Source organism: Lygodium microphyllum, chromosome 6 (genome assembly GCF_053477565.2).
Source record: "Lygodium microphyllum isolate KBCC chromosome 6, Lygodium_microphyllum_v1.1.10, whole genome shotgun sequence".
In the NCBI taxonomy this organism is placed as follows: domain Eukaryota; kingdom Viridiplantae; phylum Streptophyta; class Polypodiopsida; order Schizaeales; family Lygodiaceae; genus Lygodium; species Lygodium microphyllum.
Genome location: NC_141140.1, coordinates 98,265,292 through 98,291,965, shown reverse-complemented (window position 1 = coordinate 98,291,965; position 26,674 = coordinate 98,265,292). Strand labels below are relative to the sequence as shown.

The following is a 26,674-nucleotide window of genomic DNA, read 5'->3' as shown; positions in this document are numbered from 1 at the left end:
GAACAACCACCTACATAAAGACATTTGACATTTGACTGTTGCAAACAATCCTGCAAATAGTCCTCGGGGAAGTTACTATATGTATATTCTCTACATCACGTGCGTTCAAGGCCTATTTATAAATATCCTTATCTATGAATTTTTCTTGAATAAAACATAACCATTTTCTATTCAATCTGTAAATAACCCCTTTATATTATATCCCTATGTATGTAAAAATAAAATAAAAATGGTATTTTAAAACTACCTTATTTTAAACCCACGTGATGCACACATATATTCATGAGTAACTTACTCGAGGCATTTGACTGCAAAAACTTTTAAGAATTAACTTAGATCTACATATTTACAAATCTAATCCACTACTTAAGAAATGATGGTGAGATAGGTCACCATTTTCCATAGTCCATACAATGCTCCAGGAATTTTTTTATGAGCAGGTTTAGTGTGGAATCTAGGCTGCAAAATCTCCTTCTCCATGTAGCATTCCATCTTTTTAATCAACAATCCAACCATCATGTCTCATGTAGAAGCTTTCAAGGCTTTATAGATGTCTCCCATTTTTTGTTTGGAATAACAATCCATTCTTCCTATGATTTTGTCGGTCTTCACACTAGTATCTTCCCCACAAAATTAAGTTGACAACAAGATATGAGGAATGTGAAAAATACCTGAGATAAATAAGTATATATACTAGCATACATCATACATGATGTATTAAGTTCTTGTCCTCTCAACTAGGAGGATATGAAGTTGAAGTTTTCTAAAAGAGATGTAGGCTTACATATTCAATTTTTCCTAAAACACCTTCATCCAGTTTTAAAGCTTATCCATGCCTTGAATCTAGTGACATCTTGGCAAAAATTTATAATAGTTATAAAACCTTATGCATAATCCATCAACGTGAGCACAAGGATATAGAATGAATAGACTAATGCATGTTTGCACACATGCATAAAACGAAAGCTACTAGTTGCAAATGCTCCTTATGTTTACACACAGTCTTGTGAAACACACTACACATCACTCTAAAAATACACATGAAATATGGAGGCATAGATGTAATAAGGTATGTATCGTACACACAAGACAATGAACCTTTTCAAATTGTTAATCTTCGTGTTTATTCACTCTTCATGTTTGAGTTATACCACTTTAGAAGAAAATAAAAACACCAATGCTACAAGGATAAAGATTACAAGGATAATTTAGCAAGTAAAAAAAAAGTCTCAATAAAGTCACAAACTATCTGGTAGCTTCCTGAATCTTTTCCATGTATTAATTAGAACCAATTGTATCTTGGAGATTCTCCACAAAACCTTCATTATGAGTACTTGAGATTTAGACTTCTTCAAAGAGATTTTCTCTACTTCACCTGGCATAACATTAATAAGTTACATCTGAATAAAAGCATACAAATGGAGGACATATTGCAAAGAACATCTACATGGCATCTTCCATACATATCATGAATATTTAAGTAAGCTTCAAATGTGAGTAATAGTTTTGACACTCTCCATTGCATTCAATGACCACCAACAAAGGGCATCAATCAAGGCCTTCATCATCACAATAATCTTCATTGTGGTCAAAACCTATTACAAGAGACATATGAAAAAAATTGTGGGTACCTTAACGATCAACTTGACCTTACAACAATTCACACATCCCTCACAAGGCATGGCAATAGGAGATGATGTCTAGTGTTTTATTAGAAAATAAAAGTGCCTACTACTTTCACTATTACTAGTACATAAGATCAAAGATCCACAAAATTCCAGTCCATAAAGCTTAATTCTTGTGTAGCATAAAGATAACTCCAAAGAAAACTGTGCCATTTGTCAAAATATGGAAGATGAAATTTACCACAAAAACACTGAGGTTGCACATTGCACCTGTCAAAATGAAATGTGCATGTGACCTCAGAGACACTAGCACTTTGGGTCAGTTTGTTACTCCAAAATGTGCCTATGCCATAGTCCATTAGCACCCATTTCATAGGTGTCCTGTAAGCTCCATAGTAGTAGCTGACTTAGCACTCAAACCTATAAAGCTCAAAACATCAGAGATACAATCATGGTCTAACTCAGAAGGTCAAGAAGTGGTAAAAGATAATAAAGAAGTACAAAGCTTATAATAGGAGACATAAGAACAAACTTATGGATATCATAATGATGAGCTTGTCCTTATTACACAATGTCAGAGATATGCAAAATTCCATGATCAGCCTGTCCTTGTTACACAACATCAGAGATATTCTAAATTCCAACCCATGAGTTTTTCTTTTGCATGATAAAGATAAATCTGAGACACCATGATCTTATCAAAATGAGAGATGTGATTTACCATAGAAATAGTGGTTGCACATTCCACTTGTCAACATGAAATGTGCAAATAACCTCAAAATATTGAAACTCTAGGTTAGTTTCCTTCTCAAAAATGTGCCTATGAGAGAGACCCTAAACTAATCTTTATTTCAATTGGGAGGGTAGCATACTTTAATTGCAACTTTGGTATCTCCTTCAATTGGTAAGCAATTTTGGAATGACTGAACATCAGGCCATTAACTGCACTCATAACAATAGTATGATTGGTTGGGCCCAATTACATTCTTCTCTTGCAACTTCATCAAGGCAGATACTGCCATGCAAGTGTTTGGGCAGTAAACACTTCTATCGTATTAGCCAAAGAACCAGCATCCATTATTTCTTCTTTTATAACCTCTTACAATCTCCTCAAAATTTCAAAGGGTAGAAACTGCATGATCAATGGATACTAAATCACTAGTTTGAATAGCAGATGCAAAAAAGGGTTGGCCTTCATAGTTGTATAATTATTCCACCTGGTCTTATAATATAGATGCATTGGATTGGCATTTGTTGTTGCGGATTGTGCACCAACTAGCTTGGGAATTCGATTAGTCAAGCCAAGTTCTTTGCACTTAACAAACCCCTAACATAATGCATAGATGTTCCCATGATTGCTTCGAGGTATAATAACCCAGTGAGGAATGTCCCACTTAAAATCTCTATGGCTATAGTTTTCTGGCCTTCCAAGTGAAGGCTTTATAAAGAATTAGCCAAGTATATGGGCATTGCTTCTATCACTTCTCAAATTAGATGCATGCACCTATCAAAATTGGTGTCTAGGCTCAATAAGACTACCCCATTGGCAATTTGTTGCACCAAGTGGGCAATTTAGATTTTGTTTGCTGGAAAAAACACAATAGGAGGAATGCCAAGTGCATCAAAATAAGTTGAAAGTGTTACAGATATATCAATAGTTGATGCATAGTTGACATCAATGAGAAGATTATTCATTTTCCTTAACCTCTTCTCTTGACTCAACAAGACCATCATGCCAAGATCCTTAAAGCTCCCCGTGTGAGTGATACCACACTACTTCACCCACAAGTCATTCAAATTCAACATCTCATTGTCCAATTGCTATGCATGGAACAAATTCAAATTCCCTTGAAAAGCATTTACAATATCATCTGTCCATCTCAGGAAGTACACAATTTTCCTTACTCCAAGCACTTGATCCAAAATGGCCAAGTAGTTTTACTAACATAGAAATCAAACAAAGTTCAAATACTTCACATCATATTCCTTAGGGCCTCCATATCATGCTCAACATCAAGAACCAAACCATCCTTGATTTTTTAAATGACCTCGTCCAACAAATACCCCTCGTCGACAGGGTCATATGGGATGAAAGGAACTTACTTGGCAGAGAAGGTAGTAGGCGGCTCAAACAAACCATGGTGGCATGCATTGTCAAAGATGTTGTCAGTTGCCTTCTTTTTCCTAGAGGCCAAAGTGGAAGAGGTGAGCCTCCATGGGTTAGCAGATCTCACGAATAGTGTTGTGTTAAGAATCCACCTCTTTTTACTAGTTTAGCTAAAAAAAATTGTCAAAAAATACTATTCGCTAACTCTTCTTACTAGTTCTTCTTACTAGCTAAAAATTTTTGTCAAAAAATACTATTTGCTAACTCTTCTTACTAGTTCAGCTTTGAATGGCAAAAAAGTCTCATGCGAATAAAAGCATAATACTTTAGTTGTGATTTACCATTGCACACCCTAGTAAAGAAAGTGAATGACCTTTGAATGGAGTTCGTAGTAGCTACAAACTTGCATTGGAAATTCTTCTGAGCACTTCCAAAGCTATGCTAAATGCAAGTACATCCTACACATGCATTGAAACATGAGCAAGGGAAAATTTTATTTTAGTGGCCCTAATGCATGAAATTATTTCAAGAGTGTATCAACCATCAATGCACCCATCAGAATGGGGAAAAAATAGACCATCCCACTAACTCATTATTGTGATAAAAGAAGCCTTTACACTAAAAAATTGTTGCATTTCTAGCTATTTGCTTTGCTTTACAAGTTTCACATCTCTCGAGTGTTGAGATATCGAGCTCCACTCGTGATATGCCAGGGTGACCGTTGTGTATTTATGTCACCGACTTGTTAGCTACAGATGCGATTGGTACACCGCCCATGAATAATAGCTAGATGACAGCTATCCTTATCTACTCTAGTTCTGGCTCAGTTAGTATGCCACCTTAGTTAGTTGAGTTTGGTTTGAGACCCATATATAGGGTTCTTCTATTTCTTTGTACTAGAGTTCTTTTTGGCTTATACAACTAAGAAGAGGAAAACTGTTTTCAGCCTCCACCTTTATGTGTATTCCCCCATTGTGTAAGTGAGAAAGCTATAAGTGAGACTCCTTCCTTCTCTCCCACAATCTTGACATGGTATCAGAGCCTAATTCGTGGTAAGGAGCTCAAGAAAGCAAACCAAGTTCGTGGTGTTCTGGTAAGAGGACCAGTGTTGCTTTTATTTTTTGAGTTTGGGAGCAAGTCTCTGCAGGTAGCACAGCCGGAAAGTGCAAGAGTGCATTGTCTCAGATTGAGAGACCCTTCGCGGTGTAGGAAGAGGGCAGTATATGCTGTGGGCGGAAGTTTCAGCGCCTGTTTTGGAGGCGGAAGTTATCTGCACGCACTCAGAAAAAGGCCCTGTTTTTTGCTGTGCGACCACTGTTCTACGGGTCGGTGAAAAGTTACTGTAGAAATTGCATCGTATGCCTATGCGCAAAGACATTGGGAGTTACAGAATCATCCTTGTTGCCTGTTGATGCAAAATCGCCACTAGGAAGTGACTGTGTGGTCAAATACCACTTTCGTCACTTTTGCAGATTTGCCCTTGTGAGGCTGAAGCTGTGTTTTTTGCAGTGACAGAATTTTTTGCAGTGTTCTGTAATGGTGTCTGATTCTCTTTCACAGATTGTCACTGAAAAGCTTGACAAGAACAACTTCCAAGCATGAAAGTTTAGAATGACGAATTTCCTTATGGAAAAATGATATTGGAAATTCGTTGCAGGAAATGAAGAAGAACTAGTTCTTCCTTATGTTCCCAATCAACAGCAAATGCAGGCATTTAAAGGATGGCATGAGAGAGCCAGGAAAGTTATGTACTGGTTGTCTATCAGCATTTCAGGCTTTATGATTGTGCATATTCAGGATGCAAGTACGCCAAAGGAGGCATGGGATACTTTGTCAAAAATGTATAGCACAAATACGCAAGCCAGGAAAATGCAGCTCAAGCAAGAGTTGCACAATGTGCAAAGAGAAAGTATGAGCATCAATGACTACCACATGAAGGTGAAGAAGATTGCAGATGCACTTGCTTCCATTGGGTCGCCAGTGAAAGATGATTTAGTTTCTGTGACCTTGAATGGTCTAGGAAAGGATTATGCATAGTTCCGAACATCGATTTCCATCCGTGAAAGATTTCCTGATTTTGAGGAGTTGATTGCTCTTCTAATTTCTGAGGAGCAGAGAAATGGTGGTGCATCTTCTTCAGGAGGAACTTTAAAAGAAGCTGTTTTCTACTCAAATGCTGGAAGAGGTAGAGGCAGAGGTAGAGGAGGCCGATTTGGAGGCCGTGGTAGAAATCAGAATATGTAACAAACTCAAGAAAACCAGTCCTATGGAGGAGGACGTGGTAAGTCTAGAGGCAGGGGGAGCCAAAGAGATCGTGGTGGATATCAAAGAGGCCAAAATGCAAACAACAATGTTGAATGCTACTACTGTGGTAAAATGGGTCATATGGCTAAAGACTGCTATAAAAAGCAGAATGACATCATGAATGGAAAATTGCAACAAGGGAATTATGCATCTTCTAGTAGACAGGGTGATGATAGAAATGAGCATTTGTTTATGGTGCAGCACATGACCAATTCTTTGACAAGTGCAAAAGAAAGCAACGATGTGTGGTATGTTGACTCAGGTGCATCAAACCACATGACAGGTCATGCAGAATGGATGCAGGGTGCAAGGAAAATGGAAAAACCAGGATTTGTGGAGACTGATGATGATACTGCACATCCTACTGTGCAGATTGGAAAAATTCATTTGTCTATGCAGGATGGAAAAAAGAAATACCTGTCGGATGTATTTCATGTCCCGAATATCACCAAGAACCTGGTTTTTGTTGGTCAAATGGTTGAGCAGGGTTTGCAGGTCAGATTTAATTCTCATGGATGCTTTGTTGAGGATATGAAAAATAAAGGTCACTTGATAGCAAAAGCAAAGAAGAAGGGCAAAATGTTTACGTTGGATGCAGACATGCCTGAATTGAGTGCAGCAATGTTTGCACATGGGATCGGTGTAGTTGCAGATATTGATATCTAGCATAAACGCATTGGTCATGTTAATGTACAGCGACTTAAATCAATGCAAGCCCAAAATATTGTTGCAGGATTGCCTAAATTCAAGGTTGCAGAAATGCATAAGGTATGTGAAGCCTGTCAATATGGAAAACAGGCAAGGAAACCATTTGCTAGACATGTTCAAGAGAGTAAGAAGCCATTGGAATTAATCCACTCTAATGTGTGGACTACTAAAGCTACATCTATTGGAAGCTGTCATTATTTTGTCACTTTTATTGATGACTATAGCAGAAAAGTTTGGGTGTATTTTATGAAAAAGAAAAGTGAAGTGTTTGGGCATTTCAAAACTCTTAAAGCTATGGTTGAAAAAGAAGCAGGCCTGCAAATAAAATGCCTAAGGTTAGATGGAGAGGAAGAGTACCTCTCAAATGAGTTTGGAAGGTTCCTGCAAGAGCATAGCATAAAGCAGCAATATTCATGCAGTCATACCCCACAACAAAATGGAATTGCAAAAAGGAGAAACATGCATATTGGAGAGGTATCTTCTGCTATGCTCAACGAAAAAGACTTGCCAGATTTTTACTGGGTTGAAGCAGTTGCTACAACAGTCTACATAATGAAGAGGACTCCCACTGCAGCAATACATGGGATGACTCCAGAGGAGAGGTATACTGGTAGGAAACCAGATATTTCTCATTTGAATATTTTTGGTTGCATTGCCTATGTTCATGTGCCAGATGAGTTGAGATCCAAAATCTGAGAAGTGCATCTTTATTGGTTACTCTTTGCAGTAGAAAGGGTATAGATGTTATAACCCTTCCACTCGAAAGTTTATAGTGAGCAGAGATGTTATTTTTGATGAGATGAGTAGCTGGTATAAACCAGTAAATGTGATTGATGATGTAGATGCACAAAATGGTAATGCTGCATAGAATTCACAGCAGCAGTCACAAAATATTAGTGGACCTAGAGTGTCCTCTAGCAGTGGTTCACATTCTTCGCCATGGACAGGCAGATTGAGATCAGGATAATCTCCTCAAAACAATGTAGATAGTGGTATGCAGGTTTCACGAAAAGGAAAAGAGAAGGTAGATCAGCCCATGCTTGATGTGAATGCAGGTCACTCTTATGTGGATGGTGAATCGAGTGGCTCAAAACAGAGCATTGATGATGAGTTGGGTATTCCTTCTATTGTTACACCTGGAGTAAGGAAGACCAGGGATGTTTTGAGAGCACCTGGGAGTGAACGTACTTTGTGCAGGTCTACCAGAGCTAGGTATCCTGTGGATAGGCTGAAATATGATGGATTTACAGCCATTCACTATGGATTCCTTGGAAGCAAATGCTACATGGAAATTGGTACCTTTGCCTAAAGATAAGAATGCAATTGGTTGTAAGTGGGTTTATAAGGTGAAACACAATGCAGATGGTTCTCTGAATAGATACAAGGCAAGATGAGTAGTCAAGGGGTATGCACAAACATATGGCATTGATTATGAAGAAACATTCAGTCTGGTTGCAAGGATGGAAACCGTAAGAGCAGTCATTGCTATGGCTGCATCAAAGGGATGGTCTTTACATCAAATGGATGTAAAGAATGCCTTCTTGCATGGTGATTTGCAAGAAGAGGTCTATATGGAGCAGCCACCAGGTGATGTGCATGCTGTTGATCCTGAGTTTGTTTGCAAGTCGAAGAAAGCCTTGTATGGCTTGAAGCAAGTACCTAGAGCATGGTCTGACAAGATAGGACAGTATCTTGTCACTATTGGCTTTCAGATTTCCAAGGTAGATTTCTCACTTTATGTGAGAAAATAGAGAAAGCTATTATGCTACTTGTCATTTATGTTGATGATTTGATTATGACAGGTGATAGTGATGAAGATATCCTTCATCTGAAAATGCTATTGAAGCAGAAGTTTGAGATGAAGGATTTGGGAGAGCTGCATTATTTCTTGGGCATTGAGGTGATTAGATCACCAAGTGGGATACGGCTCTTGCAGAGGCAGTATGGATTGGACATGCTATCCAAATATGGGATGACAGGTTGTAAGCCTATTTCATTTCCTTTGGAGCAGAATGTGAAGCTGAGCACAGATGCAGGTGAGCTTCTGGAAGACCCTACTATGTACAGACGCATAGTAGGAAGTTTGATTTATATGACTATTACCATGCCAGATTTGAGCTATGTTGTTGGATTGGTAAGTCAGTTTATGCAGGCTCCAAGGAAACCACATTTGGATGCGGCTAGATGCGTACTCAGGTATGTGAAGTCCACATTGCAATATGGACTACTTTATGAGACTGGGGTTCAGATACAGTTGCATGGATACACTGATGCTGATTGGGCTGGTAGTATTCTTAATAGACGATCTACCAGTGGATATGTGTTCTCTTTTGGGAGTGCTGCAGTCAGTTGGAGCATCAAGAAACAGCCTACAGTTGCCTTGTCGAGCACAGAGGCTGAGTATAGGGATGCAGCAATGGTTGCATGTGAGGTAGCTTTTATGATATGCATCAGCCTACAGATGGGCAAGTTGTCCTTTATTGTGACAACATGAGCAGAACAGACTTGGCAAATAACCTGATCTATCATGCTAGAACAAAGCACATTGAGGTGCATTATCACTATGTGCGGGAGACGGTTTTACTAGGTCTTATTGATCTAGTTTATGTCAGCATAGAGGATCAGGTAGCTGACATATTCACAAAGGCATTGGGTGCAGAGAAGATGCGCAAGTTCAGAGACCTGCTTGGTGTGCAGGAATTGGGATTGAGCTCGAGGGGGAGTGTTGAGATATCGAGATCCACTCCTGATATGCCAGGGTGACCGTTGTGGATTTATGTCACCGACTTGTTAGCTCCAGATGCAGTTGGTACACCGCCCATGAATAATAGCTAGATGACAGCTATCCTTATCTACTCTAGTTCGTGGCTCAATTAGTATGCCACCTTAGTTAGTTGAGTTTTGTTTGAGACCCATATATAGGGTTCTTCTATTTCTTTGTACTAGAGTTCTTTTTGGCTTATACAACTAAGAAGAGGAAAACTGTTTTCAGCCTCCACCTTTGTGTCTATTCCCCCATTGTGTAAGTGAGAAAGCTACAATTGAGACTCCTTCCTTCTCTCCCACAATCTTGACATCGAGTCCATCTTACATTCATTTTCTTCCTATTTCAAATCACTACATACAATGATACAACATCTAACAAAAGGCATAGGAAGTGACGAGCTAGAATCTCATAGATGTGAGAGAGGCACAAAAAATAACATGATACATGTGTTGCAAAGATTCCTAGTGGCATGCCTAGTACATTTCATGGTAAACCGTAGGTGTAGTCTCAATAAGAACCCCTCTTGATTAGGATGTTCTTATCAATCACACTGACTGCCACTATCCTCAATGAAAAAAAATCATACATGTGCAATTACTAGGCCAATTAGGACTAAAAAATTTAATTGAATATTTCTTAGAAACATTAAAAAAGTAGTCACCATACTAAGGTGTTTTGGTCCTGCAAAAGGTTATGTGCAAGGACCATCAAGGTGGTTGTGTTTATTCTTCACATGTTGAGATTTAGGGTGATGTGGATGTATTCTAATCTTGGGCCCTCTAGATGAAATAGGCCCCACTCTAGAAATCACAGAGGATCTAATTTTTTTTTTTAAATTTCTTTATATATTTTTAGTTTAATATGTGGTGGCAAGTTAATGATGCAACACTATTCATTGGCTTTGGATTTTTGAGAATGAAGGTATTGTAAAAAGCTAAATATATTTGATAGCAATAGCCTATGGTCATACTTTCCATGATAATATATATCTAGCTTCACAATTTGTTTGTTTAATAAATAGGTACCACCAAATATAAAAAATCTTACTATTTATGATGTGAATTGAATGATTCTATGTAGATGGTTGAAATAAACAAAGCCATTGCTAGTCCCTTCCTCAAAACTAGGCAAATAGTGGCTTATCATATGACTATTGATTCTGAAGTTCCTTGAATATAGTCATTATTTTTTCAATGTTAATATCTAGAGATTGGTTATGGACATAAACTTAAGGAAGTGACTTTGACTTCTAGAGAGTGAGTACAGAAAATGTCATGACTGAGGCACTAGTGTTATTCTTTGAAAGTCGATAAAGAAGCCCTTCGCTTGGCTTTAGACACAAGATATACTAGAATATTAAGAAGTAAAACTATTACAAGAATACAAGGCCTATTTAAGATCATTTTCTAGTTTATCAAATTCTCATCCATTAAGTCACCTAGTTTGGAAGACATCCATTGGAGGATTTGTTTGCTCATCATTAGTTATCTAGTGGAGTGGTTAATGTGACCACTAAAGTGAAGCTTAAGATACAAAATTTCCATATTTCCTAGACTATGAGCACCAAGTATCTTATTTTTTATTCATAAGGAATATCATTTCCTTTATCTCCTCCTCAAATGATGGCCTATTAAGGAAGGCATTCACTCAAGAAAGTGATTGTGAGAGCTCTCGCTTGATGGCCAAGACCCATGGACTACTTATTGTTTAAGCATTCCAAGCAAGCTCTAATGGCTACTTCTCACCTAGCTGACATGCCTTCAAACCTATGAATGTAGTGAGCTTTCCTCGATGCAAAAATGAGTTGCCTCCTCCTTCACACACACTGGTAGCTCCATGATCCTAGATGCTAGCTCAAGCATCCTCAAGCCTCCTCCTTCAAGCTCCATCAACCATAGCCGTGCACGAGCAAGAAAAGAGAAGAGAAGAGAAGAAGAGAAGGAAAAACAGTGAAGAGCTTCACCCTCTTGATTCCTCACTCCCACATGCTCACTCCCTCACCCTCTCAATCTCCCTCTCTCTGTACCTATCTCTATATCACACACACACACACACACAAATAAGAGAAGAGAAGAAGACAAGGAGAGAGGTCTCTTGTTAGCCACACACCAAAGAATGACCTTCCATTCACTTTTTGAATTTTATATACAAGCCCTAAAATCCCATGGGCACCCATTCCTTTTTACATGGCTGGACTTTGTGGCAAGGTCATTTTTCCTATTTCCCTTTTCTTGCCTCATGCCTTAAGCTACACCCGTCTATTCTTTTACAAATGGCACAAAAGGGAGATTGGTGCTCTTTTACAAGAGTTTTTTGAGTTTTTTGAGGCACCTTCTATTTAAAATTGTGTTTTTTTCGTAGCTTAGATTTTATTGGCCGCCTCTGTACCTTTTCTATTTTTCTTTTCTTTTTGTCCTTTTTGCTTCATATTTCTACCATTCGAGGTAATGATTTGGATAGAGAACCCAAGGTGTGTCAACTGGATGATAAGGGCCTCCGAAGTTGGTGGTTTGTAGCATCCTGTTGTACCTGGAAGGAGAAAGTGCTCGACCTAAGGGAAGTGTCTACCTTGCCGTGCGGTGCTCTGTACTCATGTTGGTGGAACAGGGAGTTGGGTCTAACCCTAGGTAAGCCTAGGTGATGTCCCACACTTGAGGACCCATTTTGTGCAAAGGGAGGTGCGGTGTATGTAGCTTAGGTTGACAGGCCTAACCATAGGCGAGTCTTATCTCCTTAGGTATATCCTGCCCTTGGGGCGCCCTAAGCATGAAGTGGGGAGGCAAAAGGGTTAGGGGGTTAGGACCAGAGCCGACCGATCGAGGCCATCGGACGTGCCATACTTGAGGATCCTTAGGTGCAGTGACTGGGCGCTATGTGCCGCGACTTGCGTTTGGACATGTCACGGGCTCCTTACATTTTTATTTGTTTACTTTTATTTTAAAAAAAACTTGTTGAGGTAGAGGATTCGAGCAGTAGCTAATTGCTAGTTCTTGTCATCAGAAGGCGGTGGAGTGACTCTAAAAATTTCAACTCTACATGAAACCCTTAAGATTCAACCGGACCTAGAGAGGGGTGGTGGAGAGGAATGGATGGTTACAGTGAGTGAATTTGCTGTTACTCATATCCTCAAGAATAGCGAGGTAGAAGGAAGGTAGAAGGCTAACTTGCATTATTAGGCGGGTCATCGCGCAGCTATCAATGGCGTTAAGGTCAAAAAAGAGTGGGGGGAGACCATGTTCTACCAGGGTGGGGTCCTGCCTAAGTAAGATTTTTAATAGCCTAAGATAGTTGCATGTGGTAAGGAAGGCAAGATCAAGATAGGAGGACAAGTCAGCAATAAACTGGGTCGTGGTGGCATCTAGGCTATCAGAGGTGAAAGTGAGGGCTTGGGCTCAGGTGGTAGTACATGGATTATTATGACGGGAAAGTTGTAACGCCCATGGGTGTTTGCATCAAATTCTAATCCTACCCTATGAGGATATGCCATGAATGTGGGTTTGTTTCTCTCAACAGGGAGGGTATTACAAAAAGCCATCCATGGCAGCACATTGTCGTCGCAAATACGTCTCCACCACAATAGTTGGCACTCGTATCTAGACACAGACCAAGGCACTTCAAAAACCTTATTTTTCCAGTACTCGACATCCTCAGTGCCTTAGAGGGTGGGATTCTTTTCTCTGTCTTCCAACCATTGTTGGCTTAGTTGGCTTCCGATGTCGATCACCTCGTCCACTATTCTAGGGGAAAGGACTCTGCGCAAGGCATTGGGGATGAGGAAGCTGAAGTTGAAAGGATGTTTCTCTTTGTCACATCTCTCCCAGACTATGAGCTCCGCATGAAAATTGGTCGGTGGGTCATTTGGGCATGTGGAAGGGGTACAAACAGTTGTGCCATAGGGTTAGCCCTCAATCTTTGTTTGGCTTCTTCCACCATTTTTCTTCTCTTCTCCCTCAGGGTGGTTTTTCTTTCCACGGATTTGTCTGTTGGCTGCCACTGCTCTTCAGCATGGGGTGAAGGGGGTTGTGGGGTAGTTTTAAAATACAATTTTTATTTTATTTTTACATACATAGGGATATAATATAAAGGGGTTATTTACAGATTGAATAGAAAATGGTTATGTTTTATTCAAGAAAAATTCATAGATAAGGATATTTATAAATAGGCCTTGAACGCACTTGATGTAGAGAATACACATATAGTAACTTCCCCGAGAACTATTTGCAGGATTGTTTGCAGTAGTCAAATGTCAAATGTCTTTATGTAGGTGGTTGTTCAGTGCTGGCTATTGCCAATAATCACAAACTTGGCTATGAAGTTTTAATACTAGCTGTATATCAGCTATACAAAAAGAAGCATCTCCATGTTCAACATCCTAGGCTTGCAAGTTACGATAGGACAAAAAGTAACATTGATCCCCATAAGCAAAAGGAGTTGGAACAATTATCTTTTCCGTCAACCACATGATGAGTTGACATGTATATGGATTTTCTTTAATATTTTAATTTTGTAAGGCTAGATGTTCTAAACATGTCATCAATAGATTTAAGTCCTTGAAGGTACTTTTGTGGAGCTTGTAGCTTGATGGATACCCTATACAATAACAACATTAATTTTAGCATCACATGCATCTTACATTTGTAGAGCATGAGATCATTGCTATAATTGCCCTCTCTTTTCATGTTTTATGGAACCAAAGGCTCTTTCCATACTAAACAAAGGCAACCTCACATGCGAGCGAGCTTGTGAGTGGGCTTACTGAACCGCTATGCATTGGAAAGTTTATTTGTGAGCTAACAATAATCATCATCATCACTAATGTTATCAAACTATTGTGCCCTCTCCTCATGCTATTTTTCAAGGAGGAATATGTGAGCGGACCATTGTTTGGAGCCCATTTTCAATTTTGCTGATGGCATTGGGCTATAGCTTACCTGTAGCTACATCTTTGACTAGTTGTGACATGTGGGATTGATCTTCACAATCTTGCAAGCTTTGCTGCTTCAAGTGGAGACCCTTGGGGCTTGAAATAGATGCAGATTATGGCTTCTTGTTTAGAAACATGGACACAAAGGGAGAGAAATCAAGAGTTGCAATATCTGGCTATGGCTGCTTTCTTGGGTGAAATAATAGTAGAAGAAGAGACTATTGAAGTAGGTCATAGAACCTTAAAAGCTAAAAGTAAGAGCAGATTTGAGAAGAGAATACAGAATTTTGGCTTGTGTCAAGCTGCAATTAGGATGAACATTGTTGGGGTGAGCTAAAGAAATGCTTTGTACCTACACATGATTTCCACCAAGAAAGGCACACAACTCCAGTGTTTTTTGTGGTTGTACGTTCACCAAGAAAGATTTGTGAAGAAATAGTGAGAATAAGTTGTACAAGTTGAAGAAATTTAAAATGCATTGAGTGAGATGGTCTTCAGAGAAGAAGCTGCTTTCTTTCCTTGATGACATGGTTTTCACAGAAACTGCTACATTTATGGGAGCAAATGTGATGCAAGTGCTACTTGATTGCTAATGGAAGTGGTACTGGGTTATTCCAAAATCTAAATCTATGCATATGCTCAAGTAAGAACTTGCCTTCAATCCCATAGTTTCCACTACTTTAGGGACTCTTATTTCAAAGTAGCTATATAGATGAATACTTATAGATAAACCCTCTGAGCTACTTCACACTCTAGAACCAACCCTAAGAAAATGGAGATAAGAACACAAGAGTTAAAGAAAGTAAAAGACTTGATTGTGTTCATTGTTGTACAAGCCATGCTTGTATATAAGGATGCCTCTTAAAGAGGTCAATGTGAAAGGTGGATGATTAGCGAAAGATGCCACTTTTGAAGGCTTACACTAAAAGATATTTGAATATTCTTCCAACATACCTTCTTAAATCGAGAAAAGACAAATTAAAAATGATTTCAAGAAAAGGAGTTACTACTTTCTATCCCCTTATAGAAAGGAATGGGTTGGAAGTACAAAAAATGATGTCAATAGAAATCAGGAGCATTAGAGGTGAGACGAAATTTTTCATGAGTGACAAGTTTTGTGAAAATGTCTATCTTGTAAGAACTAGGCACATGCTCAATGTGAAGATAGCTCTCCTAATATAAATATTTTACAAAATGGAAACATAAACTAATGTGTTTGAGTTTGTCAGAATTGACATCACCTAAAGTGATGAGTGTGATATAAGATTGATTATCAAAATAAGTGGTAAATTAAGCAACTTTGTAGTAGAAGTTTGATTCCTAGATCATAATGTGATATAATTTTACTTGTTGGCACTCTAGATAGAAGAACCACCCATGAGAAGCAGGTAGCCATCGGTAGTCAATCTATGAGTGAAAATATCACCTCCCCAATCAGCATTACAACAGGCGCAGAGGGTATCTTGGGATCAAAGGTGATACTTGAGGCTCAAGCATAAGGGACTTTTAATCATTTCCTACATAGGAAAAACTAGGGAATCCCCTATCAAATCTATAGATAAAAGCGCACATAAATAGGGAAAGTATTTAGGGAAAATGGAATATTTCCTAATTAGAGAAACTAGGAAATCACATAGGAAGTTTCCTACATGGAAAGGGAAAATTCCCTTCAAAGAAAACTTCTCTATATAGGGAAAATTTTCTATATAGCGAAATGTTCCATTTTTTTAATATTTACCTTTCCTACCTACATTTATTTTTGACCAGAGAAATGATAAGAAAAACCCTTTTCTTCTTTCATATGTAGGAAAAATTTCCTATGTGCAGAAATTTTCATACATAGGGAATTTTCCTATGTTTCCCCACATAGGGAAATTTCCCTACATTTGATAGTTTTCCTACATAATAAATTTTTTATGTTACTCTAGTTTCTCTCTAATTGGAAATGTTACATTTTTCCTAGTTTGCACATTCCTACTTCTATGAATTTATAAGTAGAAATTATACACTAAATTTAAAACTAGGATATACATAGATTGTTTAGTTAATTTCAAATAGGCCATAATGTACATCTAATAGTTTATATAGTTTTTCCCTAAATACAACTCTTGATGCATGAAATTCTTGCGTACGACAAATGTGCAACATGCAACCTTTTCCTAACTACTACGTACTTAAATGAGATTATAGGTTTTTTTTCCTATGTTGAGAGAAAAATCCTAGATATGTAATATTTTCTATATAAGCTTTTTTTCTATGTGGAGAATTTTTTTTAATGTAGATAATTTTATTTTAAAAAAATATTTAAGTAATTTATATGATGCCATAATATGGTGGTACTATATCCTTACTCTAGTTGATTCCTAATGGCTAATGAAATGATAAATAGAGACATTGCATTGTAAATTACTTAGACATAGAATTGAAAATCTCTATCACTTGTGTCGATGCCAATGCTAATGGGTTGCTTGGGAATTGCTGGAAAAGGAGAGCTTGCTCATCATTGTCAAGTAGTTCCATGTAGCTATCGATGGTTATGGCATGTATGTCCCTCTACAATATATAGAGATGTATCGGCACAATGGGAAGCTTAGCTAAATCAATCACAGAATGCAAAAAACTTGAGCAACCCACAAATAGAAGAACCCTATATCCATCTTTGTGTGTATTCCCCCATTGTGTAAGTGAGAAAGCTACAAGTGAGACTCCTTCCTTCTCTCCCACAATCTTGACATGGTATCAGAGCTTGGTTCGTGGTAAGGAGCTCAAGAAAGCAAACCAAATTCGTGGTGTTCTGGTAAAAGGACCAGTGTTGCTTTCATTTTTTGAGTTTAGGAGCAAGTCTCTGCAGGTAGCACAGCCGGAAAGTGCAAGAGTGCATTGTCTCAAATTGAGAGACCCTTCGCGGTGTAGCAAGAGGGCAGTATATGCTACGGCCAAGGGCTTTAGCCCTTGGTTGCCCTGTTTTATTTATTTGAGGCCATTTCGGTGCTTGTTTTGGAGGGGGAAGTTTTCCGCACGCACTCAGGAAAAGGCCCTGTTTTTTATTGTGCGACCACTATTCTACAGATCGGTGAAAAGTTACTATAGAAATTGCATCGTATGCATGTGCGCTGAGACATTGGGAGTTACAGAATCATCCTTGTTGCCTATTGATGCAAAATTGTCACTAGGAAGTGACTGTGTGGTCAAATACCACTTTCGTCAATTTTGCAGATTTGCCCTTGTGAGGCTGAAGCTGTGTTTTTTGCAGTGACAAATTTTTTTGCAGTGTTCTATAATAGCGTCTGATTCTCTTTCATAGATTGTCACTTAAAAGCTTGACAAGAACAACTTCCAAGCATGGAAGTCTAGAATGAAGAATTTCCTTATGGGAAAAGGATATTGGAAATTCATTGCAGGAAATGAAGAAGAACCAGCTCTTCCTGATGTTCCCAATCAACAACAAATGCAGGCATTTAAAGGATGGCATGAGAGAGCCATGAATGTTATGTACTAGCTGTCTATCAGCATTTCAGGCTCTATGATTGTGCATATTCAAGATGGAAGTACGCCAAAGGAGGCATGGGATACTTTGTCAAAAATGTATAGCATAGATACGCAAGCCAGGAAAATGCAGCTCAAGCAAGAGTTGCACAATGTGCAAAGAGAAAGTATGAGCATCAATGACTACCACATGAAGGTGAAGAAGATTGCAGATGCACTTGCTTCCATTGGGTCGCCAGTGAAAGATGATGATTTAGTTTCTATGACCTTGAATGGTCTAGGAAAGGATTATGCATAGTTCCGAACATCGATTTCCATCAAAGATTTCCTGATTTTGAGGAGTTGATTGCTCTTCTAATTTCTGAGGATCAGAGAAATGGTGGTGCATTTTCTTTAGGAGGAACTTCAAAAGAAGTTATCTTCTACTCAAATGTTGGAAGAGGTAGAGGTAGAGATAGAGAAGGCCAATCTAGAGGCCGTGGCAGAAATCAAATTATGTAGCAGACTCAAGAAAACCAGTCCTATGAAGGAGGACATGGTAACTCTAGAGGCAGGGGGAGCCAAAGACGTCGTGGTGGATGGCAAAGAGGCCAAAATGCAAACAACAATGTTGAATGCCATTACTGTGGTAAAATGGGTCATATGGCTAAAGAATGCTATAAAAAACAGAATGACATCATGAATGAAAAATTGCAACAAGGGAATTATGCATCTTCTAGTAGACAGGGTGATGACAGAAATGAGCATTTGTTTATGGTGCAGCACATGACCAATTCTGTGATAAGTGCAGAAGAAAGAAACGATGTGTGGTATGTTGACTCAGGTGCATCAAACCACATGACAGGTCATGCAGAATAGATGCAGGATGCAAGGAAAATGGAAAAACCAGGATTTGTGGAGACTGGTGATGATACTGCACATCCTATTGTGCAGATTGAAAAAATTCATTTGTCTATGCAGGATGGGAAAAAGAAATACCTGTCGGATGTATTTCATGTCCCAAATATCACCAAGAACCTGGTTTTTGTTGGTCAAATGGTTGAGCAAGGTTTGCAGGTCAGATTTAATTCTCATGGATGCTTTGTTGAGGATATGAAAAATAAAGGTCGCTTGATAGCAAAAGGAAAGAAGAAGAGTAGAATTTTTGCGTTGCATACAAACATGCCTGAATTGAGTGCAACAATGTTTGCACATGGGACCGGTGTAGTTGCAGATATTGATATCTGGCATAAATGCATTGGTCATGTTAATGTACAGCGACTTAAATCAATGCAAGCCCAAAATATTATTGCAGGATTTCCTAAATTCAAGGTTGCAGAAATGCATAAGGTATGTGAAGCCTGTCAATTTGGAAAACAGGCAAGGAAACCGTTTCCTAGACATGTTCAAGAGAGTAAGAAGCCATTGGAATTAATCCACTTTGATGTGTGGACTACTAAAGCTGCATCTATTGGAGGCTGTCATTATTTTGTCACTTTTATTGATAACTATAGCAGAAAAGTTTGGGTGTATTTTATGAAAAAGAAAAGTGAAGTGTTTGGGCATTTCAAGACTCTTAAAGCTATGGTTGAAAAAGAAGCAGGCCTACAAATAAAATGCCTAAGGTCAGATGGAGGGGGAGAGTACCTCTCAAATGAGTTTGCAAGGTTCCTGCAAGAGCATGGCATAAAGCAACAATATTCATGCAGTCATACCCCGCAACAAAATGGAATTGCAGAAAGGAAAAACAGGCATATTGAAGAGGTATCTCGTGCCATGCTCAATGAAAAAGACTTGCCAGATTTTTACTGGGCTGAAGCAGTTGCTACAACAGTCTACATAATGAATAGTACTCCCACTGCAGCAATACGTGGGATGAATCCAGAGGAGAGATATACTGGTAGGAAACCAGATATTTCTCATTTAAAGATTTTTGGTTGCATTGCCTATGTTCATGTGCCAGCTGAGTTGAGATCCAAAAGCTGAGAAGTGCATCTTTATTGGTTACTCTTTGTAGCAGAAAGAGTATAGATGCTATAACCCTTCCACTCGAAAGTTTATAGTGAGCAGAGATGTTATTTTTTATGAGATGAGTAGCTGGTATAAACCAATAAATGTGATTGATGATATAGATGCACAAAATGGTAATGCTGCACAGAATTCACAGCAGCAGTCACAAAATATTAGTGGACCTAGAGTGTTCTCTAGCAGTGGTTCACATTCTTTGCTATGGATAGGCAGATTGAGATCAGGAGAATCTCCTCAAAACAATGCAGATAGTGGTATGCAGGTTTCACGAAAAGGAAAAGAGAAGGTAGATCAGCCCATGCTTGATGTGAATGCAGGTCACTCTTATGTGGATGGTGAATCGAGTGGCTCAGAACAGAGCATTGCTGATGAATTGGGTATTCCTTCTATTGTTACACCTGGAGTAAGGAAGACCAGGGATGTTTTGAGAGCACCTGGGAGTGAACCTACTTTAGAGTGAACCTACTTTACGCAGGTCTACCAGAGCTAGGTATCCTGTGGATAGGCTGAAATATGATGGATTTACAGCCATTCACTATGCCTATATGGTCAAAGTGATACAGAAACCAGAACACACTTCTTTTGATCAAGCTATGGAAAAAGAAAAATGGGAGAAAGCCATGGATGAAGAAATGGATGCCTTGGAAGCAAATGCTACATGGAAATTGGTACCTTTGCCTAAAGATAAGAATGCAATTGGTTGTAAGTGGGTTTATAAGGTGAAACACAATGCAGATGGTTCTCTGAATAGATACAAGGCAAGATTAGTAGTGAAGGGGTATGCACAAACATATGGCATTGATTATGAAGAAACATTCAGTCTGCTTGCAAGGATGGAAACCGTAAGAGTAGTCATTGCTATGGCTGCATCAAAGGGATGGTCTTTACATCAGATGGATGTAAAGAATGCCTTCTTGCATCGTGATTTGCAAGAAGAGGTCTATATGGAGCAGCCACCAGGTTATGTGCATGCTGTTCATCCTGAGTTTGTTTGCAGGTTGAAGAAAGCCTTGTATGGCTTGAAGCAAGCACCTAGAGCATGGTTTGACAAGATAGGACAGTATCTTGTCACTATTGGCTTTCAGATTTCCAAGGTAGATTTCTCACTTTATGTGAGAAAAACAAAAAAAGGTATTATGCTACTTGTCATTTATGTTGATGGTTTGATTATGACAGGTGATAGTGATGAAGATATCCTTCATGTGAAAATGCTATTGAAGCAGAAGTTTGAGATGAAGGATTTGGGAGAGCTGCGTTATTTCTTGGGCATTGAGGTGATTAGATCACCAAGTGGGATACGGCTCTTGCAGAGACAATATGGATTGGATATGCTTTCCAAATATGGGATGACAGGCTCTAAGCCTATTTTAGTTCCTTTGGAGCAGAATGTGAAGCTGAGCGCAGATGCAGGTGAGCTTCTGGAAGACCCTACTATGTACAGACGCATAGTAGGAAGTTTGATTTATATGACTATTACCAAGCCAGATTTGAGCTATGTTGTTGGATTGGTAAGTCAGTTTATGCAGGCTCCAAGGAAACCGCATTTGGATGCCGCTAGACGCATATTCAGGTATGTGAAGTCCACATTGCAGTATGGACTACTTTATGAGACTGGGGTTCAGATACAGTTGCATGGATACACTGATGCTGATTGGGCTAGTAGTATTTCTGATAGACGATCTACCAGTGGATATGTGTTCTCTTTTGGGAGTGCTGCAGTCACTTGGAGCAGCAAGAAACAGCCTACAGTTACCTTGGATTGGGATTGAGCTCTAGGGGGAGTGTTGAGATATCGAGCTCCACTTGTGATATGCCAAGGTGACTGTTGTGCATTTATGTCACCGACTTGTTAGCTGCAGATGCAGTTGGTACACCGCCCATGAATAATAGCTAGATGAAAGCTATCCTTATCTAATCTAGTTCGTGGCTCAGTTAGTATGCCACCTTAGTTAGTTGAGTTTGGTTTGAGACCCATATATAGGGTTCTTCTATTTCTTTGTACTAGAGTTCTTTTTGGCTTTCACAACTAAGAAGAGGAAAATTGTTTTCAGCTTCCACCTTTGTGTGTATTCCCCCATTGTGTAAGTGAGAAAGCTACGAGTGAGACTCCTTCCTTCTCTCCCGCAATCTTGACATCGAGTCCATCTTACATTCATTTTCTTCTTATTTCAAATCACTACATACAATGATACAACATCTAACAAAAGGCATAGGAATTGACGAGCTAGAATCTCATAGATGTGAGAGAGGCACAAAAAATAACATGATACATGTGTTGCAAAGATTCCTAGTGGCATGCTTAGTACATTTCATGGTAAACCGTAGGTGTAGTCTCAATAAGAACCCCTCTTGATTAGGATGTTCTTATCAATCACACTGACTGCCACTATCCTCAATGAGAAAAAATCATACATGTGCAATTACTAGGCCAATTAGGACTAAAAAATTTAATTGAATATTTCTTAGAAACATTAAAAAAGTAGTCACCATACTAAGGTGTTTTGGTCCTGCAAAAGGTTATGTGCAAGGACCATCGAGGTGGTTGTGTTTATTCTTCACATGTTAAGATTTAAGGTGATGTGGATGTATTCTAATCTTGGGCCCTTTAGATGAAATAGGCCCCACTCTAGCAATCACAGAGGATATAATTTCTTTTGTTTTATTTCTTTATATATTTTTAGTTTAATCTATGGTGGCAAGTTAATGATGCAACACTATTCATTGGCTTTGGATTTTTGAGAATGAAGGTATTGTAACAAGCTAAATATATTTGATAGCAATAGCCTATGGTCATACTTTCCATGATAATATATATCTAGCTTCACAATTTGTTTGTTTAATAAATAGGTACCATCAAATATGAAAAAGCTTACTATTTATGATGTGAATTGAATGATTCTATGTAGGTGGTTGAAATAAACAAAGCCATTGCTAGTCCCTTCTTTGAAACTAGGCAAATAGTGGCTTATCGTATGACTATTGATTCTGAAGTTCCTTGGATATAGTCATTATTTTTTCAATATTAATATCTAGAGATTGGTTATGGACATAAACTTAAGGAAGCGACTTTGACTTCTAGAGAGTGAGTACAGAAAATGTCATGACTGAGGCACTAGTGTTATTCTTTGAATGTCAATAAAGAAACCCTTCGCTTGGCTTTAGACATCAGATATACTAGAATATTAAGAAGTAAAGCTATTACAAGAATAAAATGCATATTTAAGATCATTTTCTAGTTTATCAAATTCTCATCCATTAAGTCACCTAGTTTGGAAGACATCCATTGGAGGATTTGTTTGCTCATCATTAGTTATCTAGTGGAGTGTTTAATGTCACCACTAAAGTGAAGCTTAAGATACAAAATTTCCATATTTCCTAGACTATGAGCACCAAGTATCTTATTTTTTATTCATAAGGAATACCATTTCCATTATCTCCTCCTCAAATGATGGCCTATTAAGGAAGGCATTCAATCAAGAAAGTGATTGTGAGAGCTCTCGCTTGACCGCCAAGACCCACGGACTACTTATTGTTTAAGCATTCCAAGCAAGCTCTAGTGGTTACCTCTCACCTAGCTGACATGCCTCCAAACCTATGAATGTAGTGAGCTTTCCTCGATGCAAAAATGAGTTGCCTCCTCCTTCACACACACCGGTAGCTCCATGATCCTAGATGCTAGCTCAAGCATCCTCAAGCCTCCTCCTTCAAGCTCCATCAACCATAGCCGTGCGCGAGCAAGAAAAGAGAAGAGAAGAGAAGAAGAGAAGGGGGAATGGTGAAGAGCTTCACCCTCTTGATTCCTCACTCCCACATGCTCACTCCCTCACCCTCTCAATCTGCCTCTCTCTATATCTATCTTTATATCACACACACACACACACACCCAAATAAGAGAGAAGAAGACAAGGAGAGAGGTCTCTTGTTAGCCACACACCAAAGAATGACCTTCCATTCACTTTTTGAATTTTATATACAAGCCCTAAAATCCCATGGGCACCCATTCCTTTTTACATGGCTGGACTTTGTGGCAAGGTCATTTTTTCTATTTCCCTTTTCTTGCCCCATGCCTTAAGCTACACCCATCTATTCTTTTACAAATGGCACAAAAGGGAGCTTGGTGCTCTTTTACAAGAGTTTTTAGAGTTTTTTGAGGCACCTTCTATTTAAAATTGTGCTTTTCCCTTAGCTTAGATTTTATTGGCCGCCTCTGCACCTTTTCTATTGTCCTTTTCTTTTTGTCCTTTTTGCTTCATATTTCTACCATTCGAACTGAGGTTAACATTACCCCCCTTCTAGATGGGTGCAAGTCCCATGGCAATTCACGGTCTTTGTTGTGGAAGGGTGGGGTCTGGGCCAGTGGCTCGGGAGGTGATGGAGCCGCATGTGGACTCATTTGATTGGGATGATTTGGTAATAATTTGGATAGAGAACCCAAGGTGTGTCAACTGGATGATAAGGGCCTCCGAAGTTGGTGGTTTGTAGCATCCTGTTGTACCTGGAAGGAGAAAGTGCTTGACCTAAGGGAAGTGTCTACCTTGCCCTGCGGTGCTCTGTGCTCATGTTGGTGGAACAGGGAGTTGGGTCTAACCCTAGGTAAGCCTAGGTGATGTCCCACACTTGAGGACCCATTTTGTGCAAAGGGAGGTGCGGTGTATGTAGCTTAGGTTGACAGGCCTAACCATAGGCGAGTTTTATCTCCTTAGGTATGTCCTACCCTTGGGGTGCCCTAAGCATGAAGTGGGGAGGCAAAAGGGTTAGGGGGTTAGGACCAGAGCCGACCGATCGAGGCCATCGGACGTGCCAAACTTGAGGATCCTTAGGTGCAGTGATTGGGAGCTATGTGCCGCGACTTGCATTTGGACATGTCACGGGCTCCTTTCATTTTTATTTGTTTACTTTTATTTTTAAAAAAAACTTGTTGAGGTATAGGATTCGGGCAGTCGCTAATTGCTAGTTCTTGTCATCAGAAGGCGCAACCATGATGCCTGCCTCAAGAACCACACAAGAGCCGGTGTTCTGCCTTACGAGCTTCTCTGGCCGACTTCCGCTCCAGGCGTGACTCGACATGGGGTGCCTAATAGCATCTCCATTTGAAGATGTATGGATCGGTGGAGTGACTCTAAAAATTTCAACTCTCCATGAAACCCTTAAGATTCAACAGGACCTAGAGAGGGGTGGTGGAGAGGAATGGATGGTTACAGTGAGTGAATTGGTTGTCACTCATATCCTCAAGAATAGCGAGGCAGAAGGAAGGTAGAAGGCTGACTTGCATTATTAGGCGGGTCATCGCACAGCTATCAGTGGCGTTAGGGTCAAAAAAGAGTGGGGGGAGACCATGTTCTACCAGGGTGGGGTCCTGCCTAAGTAAGATTTTTAATAGCCTAAGATAGTTGCATGTGGTAAGGAAGGCAAGATCAGGATAGGACGACAAGTCAGCAATAAACTGGGTCGTTGTGGCATCTAGGCTATCGGAGGTGAAAGTGAGGGCTTGGGCTAAGGTGGAAGTACATGGGTTATTATGACGTGAAAGTTGTAACGGCCATGGGTGTTTGCATCAAATTCTAATCCTACCCTAGGAGGATATGCCATGAATGTGGGTTTGTTTCTCTCAAAAGGGAGGGTATTACAAAAAGCCATCCATGGCAGCACATTGTCGTCGCAAATACGTCTCCACCACAGTAGTTGGCACTCGTATCCAGACATGGACCAAGGCACTTCAAAAACCTTATTTTTCCAGTACTCGGCATCCTCGGTGCCGTAGAGGGTGGGATTCTTCTCTCTGTCTTCCAACCATTGTTGGCTTAGTTGGCTTCCGATGTCGATCACCTTGTCCACTATTTTAAGGGAAGGGACTCTGCGCAAGGCATTGGGGATGAGAAAGCTGAAGTTGAAAGGATGTTTCTCTTTGTCACATCTCTCCCAAACTATGAGCTCCGCATGAAAATTGGTCGGTAGGTCATTTGGGCATGTGGAAGGGGTACAAATAGTTGTGCCATAGGGTTAGCCCTCAATCTTTGTTTGGCTTCTTCCACCATTTTTCTTCTCTTCTCCCTCAGGGTGGTTTTTCTTTCCACAGATTTGTCTGTTGGCTACCACTGCTCTTCAGAATGGGGTGAAGGGGGGTGTGGGATCACTTCTTCTTCGAATCTGCCCATGTCAAATTGCAATTCAGCTTCACTTCCTGGGCAATCTTCCTGTTTTACCTCCTCTACAAACCCTAGAGCATCAATCTCCTGGGGGGTTAGGCCCGCCAATAACAAGTACCTATGTTGTTCATCAAGGCTTAGCCCTCCAACAAGTTAGGGTGGCATGTGTAGCCCTACTTGCAGAACTCTGCGTGCTACGCTCAGCTTCTTCTTTACCACCTCCAAGGACTCCCCTTCCTTCACGTGAGTGGCATCCATCACGGTATTCAGAAAAACTTATTGTTAAGTATTGAAACCCACTTGGGCTGCCTCTACTCTACTTTCTACTAGGAATTTATCTTTTTCCACGAGAGCTAGGCGATGCACCAAGGTCTTCACTCTTTGTTCATTTTTCCCTGCCCACTCTTTGGCTCTCCTTTTCATTTCCTCCATACCTTCTCCTTGTCTTTGTACCAGGGCCATGAGTCTTTGCTCGTGGTCTTCCAACTCCCTGCTCATTCTCTCATGCTTCTCTCTTTCAAGACTCAGCTTTTTGATCATGGTTTCCATTTCTCTGTGGTGTTGTTCCTCTTCTTGCTTCCTTCCTTCTTTCCTTGCGGA

The 26,674-nt window shown here is 39.6% G+C and overlaps 1 pseudogene; it reads right to left on the bottom strand.

The window, feature by feature from the left end:
• Positions 1 to 2,445: 2,445 nt before the first annotated feature.
• LOC148034847 (threonine synthase, chloroplastic-like) lies at positions 2,446 to 24,995 on the bottom strand (annotated as a pseudogene).
• Between the last annotated feature and the right edge of the window lie 1,679 nt (positions 24,996 to 26,674).